Source organism: Pteropus alecto, unplaced genomic scaffold, assembly GCF_000325575.1.
Source record: "Pteropus alecto unplaced genomic scaffold, ASM32557v1 scaffold11, whole genome shotgun sequence".
In the NCBI taxonomy this organism is placed as follows: Eukaryota; Metazoa; Chordata; class Mammalia; order Chiroptera; family Pteropodidae; genus Pteropus; species Pteropus alecto.
Genome location: NW_006431956.1, coordinates 11,892,954 through 11,899,589, shown reverse-complemented (window position 1 = coordinate 11,899,589; position 6,636 = coordinate 11,892,954).

The following is a 6,636-nucleotide window of genomic DNA, read 5'->3' as shown; positions in this document are numbered from 1 at the left end:
ACGCGGGGGCGGGGACGTTGGGTCTGCAGCGCCGGTCGCGCGGCGGCGTGTGCACGTCGTGAAGAGGCCTCAGTGGGAGGGGAGGAGGATGCTGAGGGCCGGGGGCAGGGCGTTCCTGTCAGAGTAGCTGGAGGGGACTCCCGGGGGCATCTCCCCGCCCTGGGAACCTACATACCGGCCTTTTCCTCCAGAACTGGCCCGTGGGTAACAAGGCTGTGGCAAGTATGGCAGCTTCCATGAAGAGTGCAATGAAGCATGGCTTCCTGCAGTTGGCCCTGCTAACTTCACTGTACTGCCGCAACCTCTCCACGCATTAAATTCACCTCCTGGAGTCGACCCAAAGTTCAGCCAGTGGAAGGGCGACCAAATCTGCCGCCCATTTACACACCACGTTGGCACCAGTAACAACTGGAAGTGCATCAGAGACAAGGTCAAAAGCCTGGACTCGGTTTATACGCGGAAAGGGAACCCTAAGGCTCCCCTCACCTTGCCTTGTAGGAGTACAAATGCTTGTTAATCAGGAATTAGCAATACTATGTGATTATCTGGAAAATGCAGTTGAACAATACTATAGGAAGAAGGAACCCAAGGTCTCCTAGTCAGTCACCAAATGATAACACCATGAAACGAGTCTAAATTTCATTGAGGATTTCTTTGACCTGGCTCTGTCCTAAAAAATTACTCTTGAAAATTTAAGGTCTCTATTTTTTTAAGGTAATTTAAATGTCAGGAAGATGGGGGCTTACTCCTCACATACAAATAGAAAATGGATTAGGCCTGTCTGAATAGATTAATTAACTGGGTACTGAGCAGTTTTGAGTTGTAAAATTTTCCATTGTTGTCCTATCCCCAAATGTATCCTTTCAAGGCCAATATTGACTTTAGGCAAAAAGTGTCTAACTGTAAAAGTTTAGCATAGAAATATAAATACATTGTTTACATGACAAGCATAGTTAAAAGGCAAATTCATGACTTTGGTTAATACCTTGCAGGTACAAAATGGTTTATCAGGAATTAGAAATACAAAGTGAAAATCTGGAAAATGAGGTTATAAAATGCCAAAGGATGAAGGAACCCAAAGTTTTCCTGGACAGTCACCAAAAGAGAATGATTTAAGCTTTAAAAGCATTACAAATGTTCTGATAAAGAAAAAAAAATGGTAGCATGGCTGTTTTTTCTATAACAAATTGATTCCAGGAAATCTGTTTAAGAATTAGATATAATACAATGCAAGCATATATTCACAAATATATTCAACTATTCTAAAACTAAGTGAGAAATCTACAATAACATAAATCTACTAAAAGTATAAGACGGAAAATAAGTATAATAAAGAGACATAAAAATTAGAATTCTCTTTTAGCTCAGTGCATTTAGAAAACGTGACTACAAGATTAGATACTTATAAAATGGAAATTCTTTTTGGAGAAATGGCAACAATAAATTTCTGAACATATAATAATTATGTTCTTAAAATGTCATGTTATAAAACCTCCTTCAAAAAAAACATCGTTTTGTGTATCTTAACTGTATGTTTTCTTTACCCTTTTATAAGGGATACTAGTTTAACGTCCAATCCCTGTTCAGGCTCAAGACTCCTAATGAAGAGTAACTCTGAGTTAAAATCACCACGAAACTTCCATTCCCAAACACTGCAGTCAAACCTTAATATACTAAATTATTTAAAAATACATTCATTTTATTTTTAATGCACCAGAGCTTAGTTCTTGTGATGGAATTAATTTGTATGTAAAGAAGGATGGGTAGTTTACCTTATCCTTTAATACTTAATAAAAGAAATGTAGGTAAACACTTGCTATTTCCAAAACAAAACAAAAAAATCATTTATAAGAGACTTGAAATTTAGAAAAACAGTAAATACACTTTCATAAGAACAGGCCTATATATAAGTAGAATCTGATGCAAAAATTCTATCAAAGATGTACATATGTTGACCAAATGGGTAAAATTATTTAAAACTGATATTTAACACAGTAAATATTCAGTTATGAAAATCATAAGAAAAACAATAGGTATAAATGGGTCATTCTAATTTTGACTCATGTACCAAGTATAGAATTTTTTCTTGTTATATATCAGAAATGTAATATTTAATATATTTCTATAAAATATTAAGTGAAAAGGAATGACAAATATAAAATAGTTCAGCTATATGATTAATTATTTACTCATTCAGTAAACATTTATTGAACATTTACTGTGAGCCAGGTACTCCTGGATACAGGAAACATAGCAGTGAGCAAGTTACATTTATCCTTTGTGTGATATGTATACACATACATATATATGACAGTTGACTAAGTATGCTAATTCTTATACCTCAGAATGGATAAAACTTATAATTAAATTGCCACGATTGTTAAATTTGAAGTAAGTTTTTAAAATACATGGTAATGTTAAAAAAAAAAAAAGCCATGGGATTTATAGAATAACTTCACAGAAATAGACAATTTCAATCTTAAAATAATGTTATCCTTTAAATCTGATTTTGCATTCTCAAAATATCTTTTGAAAAAGTATATCTAGTACCTGTAAAATAAAACAAAAGCCTGTTGTCTACGGTATTCTTTACATAACAGCAGCTAACTCAGTACTGGCTCATCTGTTTCTTTGAACTAATCATCTGAGGCAAACCACAAAAAACTCAAGTAAAGTATTTTATAATGTAACCTCTAACCCTACTATAATAGAAAACTTTTTTTTTTCCTGTGGGTATATATCTTCTTATAATTTTCTTTATTCCTCATCCTAGGCATCAAATTTTTGGATTTGCTTTTCCATAATCACATAAGAAGATACTATGAAAGAATTAATTAAACTCAAATTTGATTCATAGGTTAGTATTGCTTATATATTTTTTTTAAACTAAAGTTTTATTTGCCTTCTGTTTGTGTATATTATAGTCAATCTATATTTCCATTGTTGAGGTATATTTCTATAATGAGGAATAGAAATTGAGATATATTCCCTACAATGTTAAGACTAGATGCACTTTCCTAAACTCAGGTTCTTGACTTCTATATAGTGTTTAAAATTCTGTAGTGATGCTGATACTAAGATTTTTTTAATAAAAAGCAATTATTAGAATTCATTCATCTACTGAATCTCATCAAGAAACTATAATCTCGTTTCTAAATAAGTGAGTTGGAAAACACAAAAAGGCAATTTCTTATGATTTATACAAACTTTCAGACATATCCTCTTTCACATAAAGGAATCTCTGAATAAAATTTTGTTTTGTTCATTGGGTACCCAAGGTTTACATGAAAAGTTTATTAGTAACTGTATATTTATACCAGTATGATTAAAATATTGAGGTATTTCTGCAACTACTTTTGTTATTTGTCTCACAGTAAGTTGAATACTGTCTTTATAGATACAGACGCACATGTGGCACCTATATATAATGGAGTACTATTAGAAATTTCATTAAAAGGTATTTGTTTCAATTATGTTTTCAATTGATATTTCGTTAATGGCTTTTGGGAAATTTCATTTAATGAAGTGCATTAATCTTACTAGGTGATTTTCTTTTACTCACCATACTACCTAGCAAGTGTTTTACACGTAGTAGGCCCACAATAAATATTTGTTAATATACAATATTGGTGGTGTTTAAAAGCTTATTGAAGATTGAGCTTTAGTCTTCGGAGGTAAGCAAGACTTATTTTGTATATACAACTGAACTAAAATTTCTAAGTAATGATTAACAGAAATTTTTAGATAAATTGATTTATTTAAAGGTTTTCAATAGTTGAAATTAATATAGGTGAATTTTTATTTGCCAGGTAGTTTAGAATTGTATTTAAATGCTCTCAAATGTTAACCATCTTTTCGTGAAAATGTCGTCATTTTCTTACCAAAAAAACTCTAACTGGAAATCGATTATAATTAATATTATTGTTAGATACTCTTAATTGTTGAAAAGTTGAGTTAGGTAATTCTGAAATTTAAATTATGTGTAATCTAAATTTTAAATCTTTTTAACAATCAAAGCCTAATATTTACTTTAAAGGGTTTGGTTTGGTTAATCTTGGGTTTGGCTTCAGAGTTACTTCTTCAGAGCTATAAAATTGATATATATTGGCTTTGTTTACATTTTTTGGTAAAACATCATGTAATTACCAGTAAAAAAAATTAATATCTAAAAGACGCCTTTAGATCTTTTAGGCATTACATAAACCTCAATAACATTTCAGAGTTGGACTATTGTTTTTTCCATGATGCAACAATACTTAAAGGTGTCACACTTTGACTTTTCAGAGTATCATCAATATAAACAGTAGGAGTCTAAGGTCCATGTTCCCATTTTTTTACTGACACTGAAGATTTGCATTTCTGTTATAATTGAGGTGTGATTAAAGTAACATGTAGGTGTTTATAGGGTACGTATGGTTATCTAAGTGAAAAGATTCTGGACATGGAAAAGAGGAAAATCAGTTTTTGAAATGGAAGAGAACCTTAAAAGAAATGAAACATATCTTAGATAGGAAAAAAAAGAAGATATTAAACTGAATTGCTAAATACTATTTGGACCAAAAAAAAGGTCACTTTTAAAAATTTAAATGTTTTTCTCTCTGAAAGGGGCCACTGCTTACCAAATCCAGAAACAAGCCCAAGAATATGTTAATTAACTGCATCGTGTCTCAGAAAGAATGAGGTTGACAAATTCATTTTTTTATTCCTTCAATTAATAAACTATTTGCCTTGTACATTTTAGATTTTTAAAAACTAAAATGTGTATATTTACCTTGTGAAATTGTACAGTAACTGTGCCAAGAACCAACGTGGACCCATAGGGTGAATCTTATGAAGCTTAACATTCCTGGCAAATTAAACACACAAGCCCCCCATCACTTTTTGTCAGTCTCACTTTACTGTGGTGCTTAAGAGCTAGAATGTAGGTGATTTTTATATGGTGGCACTTTACCCCAATTAAAAAAAGCCATGATCTTTGATGCAAGCAAAAGTTGAAAATATAATGGCATAAAATTAAAGAAAGGTATTTCAAACACTGACCAGGAATACTACATATCCCTCTCCATCCCCACCCCCATTCATGTCCTTTTTTCCGCCCATTTGTTGTTTTTCTCGCAAGTATATCATGACTTGTAACGTTAAACGAAACCAAAAAAACGCCTTAAACACTAGAAGGTGTGAAAAGATGCATCTTCTACAACCAACTACGTAGCAAATAAACCTATAAAGCTATTCTAAATATTCAAAGACTTGAAAATACAAAATGTAAATTGAATCCAAGTAGTTAGGGAGGGGGGGACTATGGGAGGATGAGTGTGTAAGGAATGAACAGATTGAGAATACTTAATTTTCAACACCAATTTTTTTCTGTTCAAACCTTTCCATAGTTACACGTCAAATGATTTCTTATAAGAATTTCTCCCTCTACCTTGAAATAACTGAATGATTTCCATGAGGAAATGCAAGTTTAGGAGGAAGATCCGCAAAATGAAAGTGTTAAAATGCAAAACCACTTCTATAGCATTTCAAATGCAAAATCACAGCCACCACTACCTTTAACTGACTCTTAAGGGTTCTCTGTAAACAGACGCTACTTATGAACATCATCTGTTAACTTCTTTCTTGTAATTCAAAACTCTTGTCAAATGATGTTTTCATGATGACGTGTGAATATAATATTCCATTAGAGATCAATTCTAATTGGTTTTTAAAAATCCACCTTGGGAAACAGTGCTGCATAATACACAGACTAGTAATGGGCATTTTAGAAGGAATTTCCGCAAAGTCTATTATAAATCTAAGTGTAAATTAGTCTCCTGCCCTAGTAAGGTTTGGGCCAAAGGATTGAAATGATTTCTTTATGAGTTTTCACGCCCGATGACTTTGGTCTTGTCTTCAAGACCCGCGATCACTTGTTGGAAATCTTCATTTTTTAGAACTGTGACGTTTGCCAGAAATATTTTTTCCACATACCTCACAAAAGGAAAAGAGGCAGTTTCGTACATGGGTTGCAATTGTTTGTTTCCAAAACAGAGTTTCAAAGTAAATTACACGTTTTTCCCTTTTGAATTTCAGTTATTTTGAAAACGCATTTCACGTTAAGAAATCAAGCCTGTTTTTGCTAGGGGTAGCTCAGCCCTTTTTAAATTAGACTTCTTGCACACAACAAAGAGCTGAATAATAACAAATAAGAGACAGCGAAACGTGCTTTTCCGAACTCCTTTGAACCCCGACATTCATTTTCGAATCCATACATCTAAAGCTATTTAAAATATGATCGAATCTGCTCTAACTCTCCGGGTCCAGAAAAAAATTGCCCACATTTTCTTTATCTAGTTAGCACTTTATAAGCACATCTAGGCTGCTTTCCCTCTTAATGTATGAGTTGCAGGCTTGCCCAGCTTCCTCCAATTTAGCGGCACGTTGTAAAGTCTCCTCGCTCCATGCTCTGGAGTTGGGAAGCCCTCGCTGGCCGAGTCTGATGATAAAACTTGCCGCGCCGACCCGGCCCGGCCGGAGCGTCGGAGTTCGGGGAGGCGGGAATGGGGGGGGTCGCTTTGGGCCACAGGACCCCTCCCTCGGGAAGGGCGAGCCGGGCGAACGGCGGCGCGAGGGCCGAACAATGGGGGCGACCGG